Source organism: Arachis hypogaea, chromosome 2 (assembly GCF_003086295.3).
Source record: "Arachis hypogaea cultivar Tifrunner chromosome 2, arahy.Tifrunner.gnm2.J5K5, whole genome shotgun sequence".
Taxonomy (NCBI): Eukaryota; Viridiplantae; Streptophyta; class Magnoliopsida; order Fabales; family Fabaceae; genus Arachis; species Arachis hypogaea.
The window spans coordinates 20,570,990-20,591,134 of NC_092037.1; positions in this window are offsets into that span (position 1 = coordinate 20,570,990).

Genomic DNA, 20,145 nt, shown 5'->3' on the forward strand with positions numbered 1-20,145 from the left:
GTGACAGGGCACTCTCCCTCTAATGGCCAACTGATGTGCTGAGCAAAGAGACAATGTCTGGGTTAGCTACCGAATATGTCGGGTTTGACTGTATAATCGACAAATGATATCATTAACCATAGGGTAGGCATACATCATTTGCATTTGATTGAATTGTTTGGGCTTGTTATTCTTGTCTTGGCTTGTTTTATTTGTATAATTAAATGTCTATATGCTAAATGCTTTACTTGAATCTACTTGTGTTTTATTTGTTTGCTTTGCTTGTGCTTGCATATCTGAGAGGTCCCTCATGCTGGTGTTGGTTGACACTGAGGGCTGTTCTGTTTGGAGTTTTAAGGATGGTGGAAAACTTTGAGAGGAATGATTGTGGAAACTTTAATTACAGTGACTTAGACTATCATTCCTTAGGAGAGTTGCTTGACTATGGATTAATGAGAACTTAGGATGGAAATGTAAATGTATGAAGTTTAAGATTACTTAGTGAGTTTTCTGTTACCTTATATTGTATCTATTTGGTACTTTTAGCATACTGAAAATCCATGGGTTGGGGATTCTCATTTTGTATATATTCTTTATTTTTTTAGATGCATGTCCTAGTGCTCCATAATGAGCTGGAGCTCGTCTGGAAGACGACAAAGCTTATTTTGAATTCTGTTTAGTACTTTGTTTAGAATTTCTCTCCCTCATATTTTGAAAGACTTAAGGATATATATATATATATATATATATATATATATATATATATATATATATATATATATATATCTTTTGGAAAATTTATTTATAGAGTCTTTGGTGTATCTTTGGGAGAGTTAGGATTTGTTATCAACTATTTTTAATTCTATAACCTTAGCCGGCCTAAACTTTGAAGGTCGTGACTAGTGGCTATTATACATATTTATATATATTCTGTCTTTACTCTAATCTTCCTTTAAATTCTTATTTTACTCTGTTTCGCGAACGTGATATATCTTTTTGTTTCGTGTGTGTTTCCGATCGTTGATAAACCACTATTTTATGACTTATTTTGGATCGAATTGAGTGGATTTTATCAACTTTACTCACACTTATCCATATAATTTGTATGTTTTTAATTTTTCTTCCGAATTTTGTGCTATGTTTAAAAATATGCTTCCTAGGCCTTTAAATTACTAATTTTTAATCCTCTCTTATTACCATTCGATGTCGTGATATGTTTGTTAAGTGAGAATGGCTTAGAGGATGGAAAGGAAGCATGCAAAAGTGGAAGGAACACAAAGAATTAAAGATTTGAGAAGGTGGTATCAACGCGTATGCATGGATGACGCGTACGCATAACCAAGCCATAGTCCAAATGACGCGTACACGTGACTGACGCGTATGCATGGCCAGTGCATTATCAAAGCAACGCGTGTGCATGGATGACGCATACGCGTGATGAGTAGCACATGCTTCAGTAAAGAGAATACGCTGGGGGTAATTTTTGGGCTGCTTTTGACCTAATTTCAAGTCCAAAAAGGGAGACAAGAGGCTGGGGAGTGGAGCTGGATAGGATTCCATTCATTCACACATTTTTTGTTTTAGGTTTTAGATGTAGGATTCGAGAGAGAGAGGCTCTCTCCTCTCTCTAGGTTTAGGATTTCCTCTTTTATTTTCAATTTCATCTAGGTTTAGTTTTTACTTCTTACCTTGATTCAAGTTCCTCTTTTATTTTCTTGTTATTACCTCTTTGCTTTCTTAGTTTTATATGTTGTTTCCTTTACCTTGTTGCTTTATTGTTCATGATTCCTTGTTGATTCTAACTTCTTTTTTATGCACTTTGAGGTATTTTATGTTTATTGTCGCTTTCTTTAATTTGTTATTATTGTTTTCTTGCAATTGTTAGTCTTAGATTTTACTATTTCTTGTTAATTTTCTATTTTTTTATTTTGTGCCTTCCAAGTGTTTGATAAAATGCTTGGTTGAATTTTAAAATAGATTTTTGTGTTCTTAGCTTGGATTGAGTAATTTGGAGACTCTTAAATTGTCAAAATCTCTTGTTGATTAGTAATTGAAAGTTGCTAGTTGGCTTGAGCTTCACTAAATCTAGTCTTTGATTAAGACTTGTGAACTTAAGTTGATTTTGCTCACTTGAATTTCCTTTAATGGTTAGAGGTTAACTAAGTGAAAGCAAAAGGAAAATTACCATCACAGTTGACGATGATAATGAGGATACGAATTCCAATTCTCAACCCTTGCTAGGACTTTTCTTAGTTGTTAATTTACTTTCTTGTTATTTACATTCTTTGTTCATCATTCAAAAATCCCAAAAATATTTTACCACAACCAATAATAAGTACACTTCCCTGCAATTTCTTTGAGAGATGACCCAAGGTTTAAATACTTCGGTTATTTTTATTGGTTTGCATTGTGACAAACAAATTAAACGTTGACCGAGGATTATTAATCATTTTAGAACTATACTTGCAACGCAATTTTATTGAGAAATTTTAGATCGACATTTATCCTCCGTCAATCGTGATTTTCTTTTACTTTTTTTAGGCTTCTAGTTTAATACTTGCTTCAAGTTATATATGTATTGCAACTCCACCATGACCGTATCATCTTAGTCTCATTGACTTATGACTCGAGTATAAGGATTTGAATATTAGGATGTTACAAGTACCGTCAGTTTATCGTCACAGAGTAGTGGCGGATTTATCAGCGGTAACCACGTCAAATTCTTAAGGTTTTTTAATTACCGGCAGATTCTGTTTTCCGACGGCAAATGCACCGGTAATTTTTAGAGGAAAAAAATTAAATTGGCACGTCCTTTACCATCGAGTTTACCATCAAATTAATCTGATGGTAACTTAATTTAGTAAAACAATGCGTTTTGGTCACTCACAATTATTTACCATCGAAAACTTTTGATGGTAAATCTAACAGTAAATGTGGCATAAATTTAAACGCAAACCCCTTCCCCCTCATTCGAACCCTCACCACCATCCCTCCTCTCTCTCTCTCTCTCTCTCTCTCTCTCTCTCTGGCTATCGCCACTTGACCACCGTCATCGACACCCCCTTTCCAACACCGTCAATCCCTACCGCCAGTGCCTCCTTCTACTCCTTCTTCCCCTCCCTCTCAATGTCGTCACAGTCCTTTCCCCCTTTTCCTTTTGCCCTTCTCAGCCAATAGCCTGCAGCTCCCTGCTCCCGTGGCTCACGACTGCCACCTCTAGCGCCAGCAACAACCTAGTGTCGTCGCCTTCCTCTGTCCTTCTTCGTTGCTTTCTGCATCCTGCATTCAAGGTTCTTTGTTTGAACTTTTTTTCAAATCCTATTAGTTGTTTTAGTTTATTAGATTGGTTTAATTAGTTTAGTTAGTTTAATTTTCCGTTTTAGTGAATTTAGGTGATTAAGATAGTTTAGTTTAGATTTATAGGTTCTCAATTATTACTAAAAGTGTTTGGAACTATTCTGAGTTTGTTGATTGAATTAATGGAGAAATTGCTATTGATTTTATTTGGTTAATTGTTTGATTGTGCTCATTCACTATGTTAATTACTATTTTATTGTTTTGATATTTTGAATTAATTAGACAGCTGTCCAATGAATTTATGATCAACATTGCTGACTTTTTTTGGTGTCATTGATGTTGAATTTTGTGTATTGGTGTTGCACAGATTACTTGTTAATGCTAAGTTATGTTGTTTATGACTTTGGATGCCAAATGTTTGTAAATATGCCTCATAAAGCTTTTTATTGAAAATTTTAGTCAATCCCTTGAAATCTTGCTTGTTCTCCTCTTGTTTTGACTATTGCATTGATGGAATTTGATTTGTTTTCCCATTGACCGACATTTTTGAATTTTGAATGTTTGAGGTTTCTTACCTAATATTGCAAGTTTGATACACTTTACTTTATGGAATTTGAATTGTTTAATTTTAGTTTAATTTAGTTTAAGTTTGATTAAAATTTCAATTTTAGTTTTTAATCAGTTTCAAAGTTAGTTTAGTTTAGTTTTCTAATCTTATTTGATTTAGCTTGATTAAGTTAGGTTAGATTTAATAGACATTAGATTTTGAATTATTAAAGTGTTTGACAATGTCTAATTGTGTTAATTACTGCATTGATGACTGTTTTGCTGAGAAATTGTTGCTGAGATTGCTTAATAATTTGATATTTATAGACATGTCGACAGGTAGAGGTGCTGCAGATCGGGCTGTTGGTCGTGGTCGTAGCCGTGGTCAGGGTAGAGGGAGGGTTTCTTCCAGTATCCCCAGGACTTTTGTCTCCTTTTCCTTCTACTCTGACCACCTCAGCAATACCACAGGTTGCAGGTTTAGTGGACCAGCCATTCATCATGGTCTCTAACCCCAATTAGGTGCCTCTATCTACAGCAATGACACCATCTCCTACTACTCAGCAGCCCACATCCACATCGATGCTACCTCCAGCGACAGAGCCCGTGGCCCTGGAGTCCAGCCACAGTAGTGAGCCAGTAGCTAATGCCCCACCACCACCTCCCATTGTACGGTTGAAGATTTGGCCTGATGGCGGCATGGGGTAAGTATCAAGTTGAGTCTCATGTATTTCCTGTTTAAGGTTATTGCTGAAAGTGCCTAAAAATTGATTCTAGTTTAGCGGATTTAGGTTTGAATGCTAGTTAATGTTTTAAAGTTTCAATGATTATGGTTAACTTTATTGCTAAAAGTTCATGTTAATTGATTTCTGTCTAGTGGATTTAGGTTTATTTAGTTGCAGTTTCATGTATTTCCTGTTTCAATTATTATAGTTGTTGCTAAAAGTTGAAAATAGATTCCTTTTTAGCGAATTTAGATTGATTTGGTTGGCTGGCTTTTGTTTTTAAGTTTCAATGATTATGATTAACTTTATTGATGAAAGTTCTTGCTAATTGATTCCTGTCTAGTGGATTTAGGTTGCTTCTTGTTTGAGGGTTGTTAGGTTTGCGCCAATCAACAACACATGTACACAGGAGATGACCAATGTCATCAAGCTGATGTACGACCATCCATGGCCCAGCTACATGAAGATGCCCTGCTAGACCAGGGAGTGATGTTTTAGAAATGGGTCGTAATTAATATTTTTTATGTTCAAACCTTTTTAACTAGTTTCTATCTTCCATCTTACTTAACTAATTTTAAAGTTTCTTTGTTGCAGCTACACTTTAGGTGGGACGTTGAGCATGAACTTTCCATCAGGAAGATATTCGACCATAGAATGGGTCGGCGGCTCCAGCAGATGCTGGAAGATGTTCGTTAGGGCGGGACTACCAGACGCAGTGGCTCCGACCGGACATAAAGAAGGCTCTGTTTGTTCATTGGGAGACTGATGAGGGGTTCTAGCATTGGCATCTCACCAATAGAGCTAAGAAAGTATCAGCCAGGTCGTCCAAGTATACTGGTAGCTCAGCAACTTTCTTGAAGACAAAGGCCAGGTTGGTAGGTAAAGTGACTTTAATTTTGTTATTAACTTAGTTATATTCTTCCGCATATCAATACTAGGCATCCTAATTATATTATTTCCATGCAACATGTGTAGTCAAAGTCGTTGGATTGCGATGTGATGTTGGCGGAGACGTTGAAGTACACCCACATGCTGAAGGAGAACAAAGAGACATTTGCTTATCAGTGGTCTCAAATGCCCGCTATTGGCATTGACCTTGCTGGTGGCAGCGGTCCTGCTCGTGGCAGCGGCCCAGCTCGTGGCATATGAACATCACCGCCTTCTGCGCTGCTGACTCACGGCCACGGGACCGACGACAATGATGACGATAATGACTACCTAGATCTGTAGTTATTAGTTTTTCATTTTATTGTTTCATGATATTCATTTGATGTACTTGACTTTAATATATTTGAACATTGTATTATTTATTTTAAATAAAAGTTTTTCATTATTTATGAATGGACCACTAATTGTATGAAAAAATTTAAAATTAAAATTAAAATTGACCATTTATTTTAAATTAAAAAATAAAAAATTGACATTACCATCGGAATAATTCGATGGTAATAGCACGTAAAACAAAATTTTTTGGCGCCAACAATACCATCGGAAGAATCCGCTGGTAACCAATTGGTTTTCTGAGCCTATAATTCGTCATAAAATCTGACGGTAATTATCGTCGAATGAAAAAATTCCGACAGTAAACATTTGCCGGCGAGGTTTATAGCGTCTGTTGTTTCCGACGGTAAATTTGATGGTAATTAAATTAGCGTCGGATTTTATTCATTTTTTCGACGGTACTCAATATTTTTCTTATAGTGTGGGGCATTGTTTAAACCAAAGAGCATCACCAAAAATTCGTAGTGTCTATATTAAGTTCGAAAAGCCGTTTTGGGAATGTCTTCTCCTTTAATCTTTAACTGATGGTATCCAAAACGAAGATCTATCTCGGAAAAACAAGAGACTCCTTGGAGTTGGTCAAACAAATCATCAATCCTTAGTAAGGGATACTTGTTACAAATAGTTACTTTGTTAAGTTGCCGATAATCTACACACAATCACATTGTACCATCTTTTTTTCTTCGCAAAGAGGATAGGAACTCCCCAAGGAGAAGTTCCAGGACAGATAAATTCCTTGTCCAATAGCTCTTGCAACTGAACTTTCAACTCTCGCAATTCTGTGGGAGCCATTCGATAAGGAGGGATTGACACAGGAGGAACCGATGCAATTTACATGAATAAATGTGAGATTAGTGGATAAAATCCACTCAATTAAGCACAAGATGTACCACGAAATAGTGGTGCATCAACGAGTAAAGTCCTTAAGTTTGGTGTTGGAAAAGCTCCGTTTTTGGCTTTCTATTCCTAATCTTCATGGCACCAAAAACTGGAGAATCCTCAAGGAAAAGAAAAGGAAAAGCTCCCACTTCTACCTCTGAACCTTGGGAAACGTGGAGATTCCTCACTAAAACTCATCAAGACCACTTCTATGATGTGGTGAGGTAGAAAAAGGTGATTCTCGAGGTCCCTTTTATGCTCAAAAAAGATGAATATCCGGAGATCCAACAAGAAATATGGGGAATAGATTGGGAAATTATGGCCAATCCTATCTGAGAAGTTGGAATCTTAATGGTGCAAGAATTCTTTGCCAATGCTTAGGTCACCAAAAAGTACGACACTAGTGTGAACCCAGAGCCAAAATATGACGCGCCATGGTTAGAGAACAAATCCTAGATTTCAGCTCAGAAAGTGTGAGATTGGCGCTGCAGCTGCCTCGGATTCAAGGGGACCCACACTCTTACACTTGAAGGGTCAACTCTGACCAAAGGCTGGAGCAAGTACTTGCGGACAGTTGTGTGGAAGGAGCTCAATGGAGGAAGGACACACATGGCAAGCCCTACCAACTGGGTAGGTTTGACCCCAAGCCCGTGGCTAGAGGATGGTTGGAGCTTATCCAACACTCCATCATCCCCACAAGTAACCGATTTGAGGTTACTATTGACCAAGCAATAATGATCCATTGCATCATGCTGGAAAATGAGGTGGAGGTACACGAGGTAATTCCTCAAGAGATCTACAAGGTAGCTGAAAAGACCTTCACCCAAGCACGACTAGCATTCCTTTACCTCATATATCGCCTATGCAATTCAGATGGAGTACGTTCGTATAGAAGGATACACCCTCATTGAGATGGATAAACCTATCACAAGAAGAAGGATGGAGAACGTCAGGGAGCCTACACACGGACCACATCACGAGCCTGTTCAGCCACTTCCACTGGAGATCCTGGAGATGCCTCAGGAAATATATTTCCCTCTCCGTGATTATTGGGATCAATTGACTACATCACTAGGGGAGCTGAATTCATCTGGGGATCAGCTGAGGATAGAGCATCAAGAACAATCCACTATCCTCCATCAGATGATGGAAGATCAGAGGAGCATGAGGGAGGAACAGTTGAGATAGGGGCAAGATATTAAGGAGCTCAAACGCTCCAGAGGATTCCCCAGAGGGAGTAGTGGTCGCCATCTCTACAGTGGTCTAGTTTTATTCTCCCTTTGTTTATTTTTCTATTTTCTCTGTATATTTTTTTGTATTTTAGGAGGGTCAAAATTGGCCTAAAAAGCTCAAATGAGTTGCTATCCCTAACTATATGCTTGTGGTGTGAAAGTGTCAAGTAAAAAGCTTGAGATTAAGCATTTAAAGTCGTGATCTAAAGCTAAAATGTACGCTTAAGAATCTGAGCACCACTGTCTGGAAATTTAAGCAAAGCTAAATTCGAATCTAAAGGATTCCCCCAGTTAAGTGCTTGTGGCATTTATGTATCCGGTGGTAACACTTGAAAGCAAAACGCTTAGAGTCACGGCAAGGCTCAAAGATAAGAATCAAGAAAAATTAAAAAAGAAGAATCAATAATATCATCCGGATACTAAGTTTCAAAGGATGCCAATATTTCTGAACTTCAAGGGAAAGTGAGATGCCAAAGCTATTCAGAAATAAAAAACTCATAGCCTTATTCAATAATTAACACTGAGCTTCATTGACAATTCTGAAGACCTTATGTATTTTTCTCTTCTTTAGTCCTATCTTTTTTAGGTTGCTTGAGGACAAGTAACAGTTTAAGTTTGGTGTTGTGATAAGTGGATATCTTATATGCTTTTTCATAGCATTTTCATATTGTTTTTAGTTAGATTTTATTAATTTTATTATGTTTTAGTGCAAAATTCACCTTTTGGATGCTACTTTGAGTTTTTTTTTTTATTTTTTCTATAATTTTAGGTGATTTTTGGGCATTTTTGGCTGAAGTTGGCAAAGTCTTGTTCGGAGAGGAAGAAAGGATAGCAAATGCTGTCAGATCCTGACCTCCGTGCAATCCAATGAGTATATTTTGAGCTACAGAGGTCCAACTGACGCGTTCTTAATGGCGTTGGAAAGCTAACTTCCAGTGCTTTCCAGCAATATATAATAGTTTATACTTCTCTTCCAGATCACTACCCATAACTGGTATTGAACATCCACATTTGGAGTTCAACACCCAAGAAGGACCAAGCCCAGCATTGAACGCCCAAAGTTGGCGTTCAACGCCACCAAGGGAGCAAGGCAGCAACACATCCACCCCTTAATTGGCGTTCAATGCCCATTCTCCAAGTTGAATGCCAGGCTTGGACGAAGCACTCAACCAAAGTGGGCCCAAAGTGGATTTTAGCACTCTTTAGCTTAGTTTCATTTATCTTTTGTACTTTTTAATTTTAAATTAACATCTTTTAGGGTTAGCATCTCCTATTTAAAGAGGAGATCACTTAGGTTTAAGTATCACTTTTTTACTATCCAATACATTTAAGTTTTGTAACACCCTAATATTCAAATCCTTATGTTCGAGTCATAAATCAATGATATTACAATGGTACAACTCTCAGGTGGATCTTTAATATATAAATATAAGTATAATTGAAAGGAGTATTAATCGAGAAGCCTGAAAAGAGTAAAAATAAAATCGTGAAGGCGTATTACTCATGTTTCGATAACTAAAAGATAAAGTGTGAAGTCGAAAGCGATATACGGATAAAGGCATAAAAAGATAGATAACAGATAGATATATATAACATAAGTAAATGGCCACTAGTCACGACCCACGAAGTTTAGGCCAGCTAGGGAACAGTATGAAAGTAGTTGACAACAGAAACTCCTAATCTCTCCCAAATAGAACATGAAAGCCTCTATAGGCATGTTCAAAAGAGTTCAATACATAATATAATCTTTTCAAAATAAAGGTGGAGAGATTCTAAGCAAAACATAAAATAAAGAAAATAAAGATCTTTGCCGTCTCTCAGATGAACCACAGCTCACTTTTGAACACCTGGATCTGTATCTAAAAAATAAGAGATATATACGGAATGAGAACCCCAAGTCCATGGGTTCCCAGTAGGGTAAAAGTGCCAAATAAATACAATGCACTGCAATAAAAACTCACTAAGCATCCTAGACTTCTCTTCACCAATTATCCATCCTAAGTTCTCGCTAATCCATGAATAGGCAACTGTCATAAGGGAATGCTAAATCTAATTCATATTTCACATGTTTCCCAACTCGCTGACTCTCCCATGAATTAGACTCAGATTCATAAACAAAACCATCACCAGTTGTTCTGTCTTAGCAATTCTATATCAATACATCATATCCTCACCAGGAGCAAGTGAATCCACTTCACTATGTCTACCCAGTGAGCTCAAATTATCTCGTTCAATAATAATCATTATCATGCAAATGCATCACCAATTCATCTCATCAAGAACAGCCCTCAACGCCCACTGACACCAACATGAGGGGCCTCTCAGTTGTACAAACACAAGCAATACAGACAAGTAATGCACAATTAAGGTACAAGTAGAACAAGTAGCACATAATCAGGTAATGTAGCATATACGATATGGCAAATCAAGACAAGTAGGCACACCCAAGCAATTCAAACATATACAATATGATGCATGCCTGCCCTATGGCTGATGATATAATCTGTCGATTATATAACCAACCCGACAAGTCCTGGTAGCTAACCATTGGACTGTCCCTCTGTCGTGCATCCCCAACTCGAGTTATTCTTGATCATCATCATGATCATAATCATAATCATACAACACCCACACTGGTATTTATCCACGGGGGCGAGCTCATCCGGAACTTTCACAGTGTCCGGCCACACTTACGATATAGGGTCAGCAGAGTATCGAGTCTCCACCTGGAGCATGTGGTGGCTGGCCACTGCTTTCATCCAGGGAAACTCGTATCTCAGATAGTGAAAGTGCAACATTCACATTTCATTCAATAGCATATATGCATTTATACTCAACCATAATCAATAATGGCTCCGCCATAACCCGGTAATAACTCAGCCATCCAACTTACAGTTCAATCCAGAACTAGCTAATTTATCAACATGGCTCTGCCATAACTCGGCAATAACTCAGCCATCCGGCTCACAGTTCAATCCAGAACTAGCCAATTTATCAACATGTACAGTCCTTCTGCTCATGGCACATAACGCACTTTCACTGCCATCCTCCGTATCTCACGCAATCATCCTTGATCATCATTGATCATAAATCATTCCCTTGCTCCATTCACAAGTTATCTCACCCCCTAGCTCCATTCTCATTGCTAAGCATATCATAATGATTTAATACACGAGGGGTGAGATCGGAGGTTTAGAAGTATAAAATTTGGCTTTTAAAACTCAAAAATTAACTTTGGGATGAAAACAAGGCCACGTGTACGCGTCGTCAAGTGACGCTTACGTGTCAGCCACGCGTACGCATGGGTGCGTTTGTGTCCCACGCACAAAACTGGCACAACTCTCGGGAAAATGGCTGGACATTTGGTGCAGCACATCGAAGCACACACGTGGGCCACACGCACGTGTGGATGGTGCGTTTATGAAAAATGACGCGTACGCATCAAGCATGCCTACGCGTGGGGGGCATTCTGCTAAAAATTTTTACTAAGTTAAAAAGCTGCAGAATTCACAGATTCAACCCCCAATCTTCCGACGGACATAACTTCTTCATTTTATATAATTTTTTGCCCGTTCTTCGAACGGCATGATTATCCCGGATCCAATTTTATATCTAAATAAGTTTGGCACAAAACGGGGATCCGGAGTCCAAGTTATACCCCGTCAAAGTATACCCAAAAACTATATTTTCACATAAAACCGTAAAGTGCCATTTTCAAAACAAACAAATTTCATCCCTTTTAAAAAATCAACCAAAACATGCCAATTTCAACCCTTTTTGAAATCAATCAAGATATTCCAAAATCAACCATACATTAACAAATGACTAAATTACAAACACATTAACATGTCATACATCCTTCCTCATCCCAATTTCCAACAACACCATTTCTAATCAACCATCATTATACATAATCAATATCATACTCACCATCACATGGTTTCACCCACAAATCAACCTTAATCATTCATCAGGCATATATCACAACATGCATATATCTCATGTATCATACCATCAAGGCATCAATAATCATAATCACATATATGACCACATAATATATCTCAACCAAAATCAAACATACCCCATCTACACAATTTTACCCAAAATTACCAAATTCTACACTTCAACTCCTCAAACCTTATTATTCAATAACCAACCCAATTATTCACATATTCAATATCTAAAATTCATTCAATCACTTATGTCATCACACAATGCACACATCAACTTACCTTCCTTATCTCTTTCTGGCCTTCGACCCAAAATTCACGACCTCCGGCCCAAAGTCATAATTTAAATGCATATTTCACAAATCAACACTCGTTATCCAATTTATCAAATTCTTAACACACCAACATACAAGGTCACACAATCCTCAACTCAATCATTAAATCATATTACATATCAACTATGCATATTAGCACTAACCATTTACACAATCTAAACTTAATCCTAGGGGCATCTAGCCTAGGAATTCTCATCACACCACATGGTACTTAAATGAAACTTAAACCGTACCTCTTGTAGCCAAACCAATTGAGCATCTTCTTTGGAAGTCTCCACCAACCTTAGTTCCAAGCCTGACCAAAGCTCATCAAGCAACACCAATCTCCTAATTATGCACCAAAATCACCAAATACACTAACATAACCAATTTCACATATATACATTAATCTAGGGTTCATAAAATTGATAAATCACAAGGATTTGAATACTTCTTACCTCAACCCATTGAAGTTCATAATGAATATCACATATGGCTCATACCAGAGCACTCTTGAACAACCAGAATCCCAAGGTTTTCTCAAAACCCAAACCAAATTTGAATTTAAAGAGGAAAATGAAAACTGGGCAGAGGATAGCGGATTACTTACCATAACTTAGATAGAATTGTAGAGGGTGAGAAGAGCGATGCGTGGCCGCAAACAACTCGTCAATCGGAGCTCCGGAGAGAAAGTTGTGGTGGTTTGAAGATCAAAGAGAGTTAGGATTTCTCTCTTCTCTTCCCTCTTCATTTCAGCACCCCAACCCTTTCTTTTAGGGTAAAATGAGCTGAAATACTCATAACTAATGTTTATATATGTTGGGTCTTGGGCCCACTTAGGCCCGGTTCATTTAATTTTGTCTGTTGGCCCAATTTTGGGCCAAAACCTTTAAGATTAGCGCTCAAAATTACACTTTAAATATTTCTACCTTCCCTAATTATAATTCTTCATTTTTTAATCTTATTTACTTATAATCACTTTTCTCTGCTGCAGTACCAGACAAATCTCAGCTGGTACTGCTGGTCAAAATTCCAGCGTGCGTTTTTACGCAGAAAACTATGTTTTCTAACTCCGAAAAATCCACTGAATCTAAATATCATATTTAAATTATCAAATTCTAATTGCCAAATTTTATAACCATATTCGCTCCTATTTAATTTATTATTTAATTAATTACGATTAGACCAAGTTTTACAAGTTTTCTCTGTAAATTATGAGCGACTAAACCTCCTAGGTTAAGGTCAGGAGCTCTGCTTATTCCTATAGATTAATATGATTACTTCTCTATTTTAATATATGTTTGATTTCTATCTATGATGTATTATCATTCTTCATCTAATGAATCTGGGGGTGGAACAGAAGTATGACCCCTTATTCTACATGAGTTCTTTATGAGTCCTGACTTGGATATTATTGAGCTAAAGCTTGAGAATGCATCTCTTAAACCAATAATTCATCCGGGATAATTGGGTTATGTGATATATAATCTCGTTAATTATGAATGATGAGGTTTCTGAGGCGATAAGGCTAGAACATTGAGCTTCATTCTTCGAATCGGAAGATCTGACCTTGTTTGTGGCGTTTTGAGTAGGATAAAAAAGGAGAGTGAATTGCGTGAGCTTCACCCTCGTTCATATTGAATCACTAACAATGACGTTTTATATGAATTAGAGGAGATTAACTTGATGAGAGGACATCAGTTAATCACTTACAGCTTTGCCATAGAATGAATCATTCATTGCTAAAGTAGTCTGTAAGAAGTATTAATCCGGAAAGATAATACATCTCCAAAGCCTTAACTGTTTTCTCATTATTATTTCTACACCTGTTCTTTACTGTTTTCTTTATTTACTTGTTTATGCGCATTCAACAACAACAATTATCTTTCTATTCGCCCGACTAAGATCTGCAAGATAACCACTACTTGCTCAATCCAACAATCCTTGTAGGATCGACCCTCACTCACCTGAGGTATTACTTGGACGACCCGGTGCACTTGCCAGTGAAGTTGTGCGAGTTCAATTTCGCGCACCATATATTTATTTGGTAATTTACATATAATTTAATATCATTATTCAACAAAAAAAATACACAATTCTAATATAAATAATAGAGTAAAGTATTGTTTTTATTCCCAACATTTGGAGTAAGTCCTAAAGTTGTCCCTAACGTTTAAATCGTTGTATTTAAGTCTCTAATATTTCAAAATTGACTCAATGTTGTTCTATCGTTAGGAACCTGTTAACACAATTGACGGCAGGACAAAATTGAGACATTTTGAAACGTTAAGGACTTAAATAGGACAAAACGTTGGAGACAAAAGCGATAGATAGAAATAAATTTTAATTTTATCCTTCATTAATATCAATCTTTTACGGTGCATGGTTATTCAATTATTTTTTAATCACATCTAAATAAATTACACTTAATCACATTACTTTGATTCTAAATAAATTTATTTTTTATCATTTTTCTCTTAAAGATTTTACTCATTATAAAATATTTGTAGAATGATTAGAATCGCATAACTTTATTGTATATGTATCATTTTTCCCACAAATTTATGTACTATTCATTTTACAAATATTTTATGATGAGTAAAAATTTTTAAGAATAAAATTATAAAAAATAAATTTATTTAGAACAAAAGCAATCTAATTAAATATAATTTACTTAGATGTGATTAAAAAATAACTGAATAACTATGTACCGTAAAAATTGATATTATTGAAGGATAAAATTAAAATTTATTTCTATGTATCATTTTTGTCCCCAACATTTTTGTCCTATTTAAGTCCCTAACGTTTCAAAATCGTCTCAATTTTATCTCGCCGGCAATTCTATTAACAAATCCCTAGCGGCAGGACAACATTGAGTCAATTTTGAAACGTTTGGGATAAAAATGATACTTTACTCTAAATAATAATTTTGTTTAACTATTATTTTGTAATTCAATTGAGTAATAATATGTATTAAATTTAATTAGTTAAAAAGTTTAAAATTTTGTTTAATGACATATAAAAAGTGATTTAAATTTTGTAATGATTAATGATAAATAATCATTTAAAATAATAAAATTAATGTATGAATATTATTCATATTTTTTATAATTAAAAATAATATTCAATTTTTTATTTTATTTTTCATGAATCATGACAACTTGTATTTTTAATAATATTATTATAACTAAATAATATTAAAAAAATATAAATTGTTAAAAAAAGTAATATATAAATGACAAAGACACTACATAATTAATGAATATAATTACACAAAAAATTAGAAAAAACTAATAAATACAATTACATAATCACCAAGTACACATGTTTAGCAAATTAAAAAATAAATAAAAATAAAAACTATGGTCATAAGTCAAATTATAGTTGTTCAAAATTAATAAGAGTGGAAAAGGAGAAAAAAAGAGTTATGAAATTATGTAAGAAGAAATAAAAAAGTATAAAATTTTAAATGAATTTATACTTATTAAAAACATTAATATTAATATTGAAAATAACAGTGTAATTTACATAAAATAAAAGATAAGAACATAAAAAATTAAGGTTAAATGTCAATTTTATAGTGAAAATTAATGAAAATGAAAAATAATAGACTTGATATGAGATAATAAAACAAATTTTATAACCCAATTATAACTATTAAAAAATAATATTAAACAAAACATATGATATTATACAAAGATAACTTATTATAGTGACATAACTTGAAATGAACTTTTGGAGGACCAATATGTAATTTAAAAAAAATATAGTTCAAACAATAAATATTAAAAATTACAATATATATTTATCAAATATTTGAATGTCTTTTTCTAGTAGAAGAAATTAATTAAAGAACTAATAAAATATAAAATAATACAAAAAGTTATACTTGCCTAAAATTTGGAAGATTGAAACCTTGGATATAATACACCAATATTTATTGAATATCTTAATTTTTTGTCAAAAAATTAATTTAAAAAATAAAACATAAAATAATATTAAATTAAATTGATAAAAAAATAGACAATTAAGAAAATCTATTAGTTGAACATCCTAAATTTAAACTAAAAAAGTCATTAAGTAAATGACTAATATTCTGTCCAAAACTAATATAATGAGGAGATAGAAATGCAACTAAAAATTTTATGATATAATGTAAAGATAAAAAATTATACATCAATATAAAATAAAATTAAATATCTAAAAGTAATTGTGAAATTATTTTAGATTGTCTTTTAATATATTATAAATAGATAAGAGAATAAAAAAATGTTATCGAGAATTATTAACAAAGACACTACAAAAATAATTCACATTTAAAAAATCACTAAAAGTAATAATTACTAATATTTTAAAAAGCTAACTTTTGAATTGATTCGAGTAGCCATTCAATGTTATTTTATTTTATTTTAATATTTATGTTTTAATTATATCTAATAAAAATACAATCTGTTATTTATCAAAATAATTGATAATATAGATATATGAAATTTTAATTTTTAAAATATAAATTAATAAAGATACTGTTGAGTTTGAAAACTAACAATATTTTATAAATAATGACTAAATATTATTATTGAATTAAAAAGTCAATTATGTGTATGATTAGTTTGTCTAGTGTGCAGAAAATTATACTAATTAACACTAGTCCAAGAAGCAAAAAAATAGGCCCACACACATACACTCAACTTAAGGGAAAAAAATGTTGATTACAACAACAAATTTCTATCTCAAACAACAAAGAAATATTTCAGTACTCAAATTAATGAACTAAGCCCATATCCAAAAACTATCACAAGTCCAACTAGGTGATCTAAATCAATTCCTTCTCTAACTTAGTGGCTAACTAGAAAATTGAAATTCATTCCATCTAACTAAACACCAAACCACCGAAACCAAATTCTCTCTTTTCCCTCTTCCCTCTCTTTTATCATCCACGTGAAAACTTAGTAGAAAAAGCAAGAAAAAGAAAACTCTGAGTTAAGGTAAAATAAAAAAATCAAAAGTGGGTTACCAATTCAATTATAGAAGAAGTCAAAGAGGTTAGGACTAAAAGCAAACATCACTTCCAAAGCATCAACAAAGACATATTTACAAATTTGTGTTTCATTGAAATTTGGTGAAAAAATCTTCTCCTTGTATACACAGAAATGAAAAGTTGAAGGTATTGAAAATGATAAAACTCTGCTATGAATCAACGTTCAAGAATCAAACTTGGAGCCAAAGCAAGAATGAAGGGTTCAGATTCAAGAAAAAATTTGAAAAAGGATGAAAGAGAAGATAGAAGGTATGAATGCATGTATGACTCAGTCACTGATACTACTTTAATCTCTCCTCTGCGACGCCGCTGCTGTTACTGATTTTTTTGAGAGAAGAAGACTAACGAGCTGAAACAAGTTTCAAACTTTGGAAAGTTCACTCCTCTATTAAAGGGGTGAACGGCCAATGATTAAGGCAAGGAGTGAGAGCACAACGTTTGAATTTCCATAGCTTACAGAGCTATTACACTCTTCTCCTTCATAATTTTTATTGAATATTTTGTTTTCTCAATCTAGTCTTTCTTTGTTTTCAACGGTAAAAGGCAATACAGTGAGATATGTAAGAAAAAGTTATTGAGTGGAAAAAGGCAAGAGAGTTAGAATTGGAAAAAAGTCAAAAGTTTATTTAAAAATTTTTTGTAAGTTTTTCTGTTTTGTTGTCATGATCCTGAGGGGATTCTCTTACAAGTTGGGTGAGTACATTGCTGTTGAAAGCTAGGGTGAGTTCCTAGTCAAATGTGGTTTGGGTTAGAAATTGGATTTATCCCATATAGGATTGGGTAGAATCTTAGGAAGAATTGGCGAATGTAATATTGTTCAAAGATAGTGAAATTCCATCATAAGTTGTGATGGAGACTAGATGTAGGCTACATTACACTGAGTAGCTGTAACACCCTAATTACTCTAAGCCTTATCTCATGCCATAAAGCAAAGGTTAATCAAAGGTTACGATAATTCTAAGACTTATACAATATTATATATAGAAAGAAATAATAATTCTAGAAGTCCGATGAAGGAATAAGCCCAAAAACAAAGTTACAAAGCGCAAAACGTTCACACGAAACTAAAAGCAACAAGGCACAAGTTATAGATACAAAATAGTAGGGCATACCTAGATATAAGAGTATAATAATCATAAGATACTAGCCTTAGCCCGCAGAGTTTAGGCCAACTAGTTATATACAGACATACAGAGTTTTGAAAATAAAACCAGCATATACAATATATCTCTATCAAAGTAAGACTCTAAGGCAAATATAAATACAAAAGTAAGAGTACTAAACAAAATATCCAAAAGACTCCAAAATATGATAAGGATCCTCCACTCTGTCACCATCACGTAACTCACTAAGGTGGGTTATGACCTACATTTGAAAAACAACAACAGAATATGGTATGAGAACCGAAGGTTCTCAGTATGGTAACAATGCCAGTAATGTAAGATATAAGACTCCAGGACACCAAAGAAAATCCTAGAGCTTCATATCAATCATGAGATTCAACTTAAAGGATAATTAAATTTAAAACCATCACTTTAAAACCATAATAAAATAAGGGAATTTAACTTGGGATTTTCTACTCTAACATTTACATCGCTGTCCCACAGTCTTCACCAGCCTAACCTCCATGTGATCTCATCGCCACCGCCTTCCGAACCTCCTCAAACCCAGTAGAAAACACAAGTAATAGCAATGCAAGTAAAACACAAGTATAATCATGTATAGCAAGTAATTCAAGAAACAAGTAAGCATATTATACAATTAGGCAAACAATGCAAGTCGGCAAAGCAAGCAAACATATAAAATATGTACATGATGAATGCATGTCTTATTTGGCTGTGATATCACATTGTCAGTTCAACTACCAACCCGACACATTCCCATGGAAATGTCGCCTTTCGATCACGTATATAGCTACAGGAACCTCCCACAGATATAGTGTCGGACACACTCTTGTGATTCGAAAGGATACGAGTGGGATACTTTGCCACAGATCTCACATCTCAACATAAGCGGGATTAACCACTGTCTTTACGCCACCGCCACGCCCTCGATAAGTGGGATTAACCACGGTCCTTGCCAGACGTATAGCGTCTCAACAATCTCAGTATAAAACAATGTATTAGTGGTTTTCAAAAATTATTTTCATTACTTAGTCCACTCCGAATCCTAGACTCGTCTTCAACATCATCAATCTGAAATTCACAAATTCATCAATTCAATCGTCATTACAGTACTCCGCCATCTCACTCAACTAATCCATTCTTAATACTCTAGAAACCTAAGTCTCTGTCTTCTAAATTCATGTAGAATTTTACTAAAATAAGTCACTAACTCATCTTTAGTAGTATTAGAACCTAATTACTAGATAGTACTCTTAAACAACATCTGAAAGAACTTTAGAAAGTTAGGGAACCCTTAAAAGCAAAAAAAATCATTTTTCAGCAAAACATGGCATATGCGTATGCATGCTCAAGTGTGCGTATGCACACTTCAGTTTTGGACTATCATGCGTACGCATACATGAGTCGCATACGCAAGAGTGCTGGACAGAAACCATCACCCGTGTATGGTGCAGGAGGCCGCGTACCCATTCCCTGTTGTTGGCCCATCTCGCGTACGCATGCATAGGGCTACGTATCACATGAGAGCCTGGTAGAGGCGCATGCTCGCGTATGGGGTGCTCACGTACGCATGCCATTCCAAATTTGCAAAATTCTGTAAGGTTAGAGAAATCAATTTTAAACACCAAACTTTAAACGTTCATAACTTCTTCTACAAAAATCCATTTTCATCAAACTTTGTATATTTAAAGATCTTTAAATGAAGTTTATTTTAAGACAAATTTCAACCAATTTCAAAAACTGAGGCTCAAGTTATGATCCGTCAAAATTTACCAAAAAT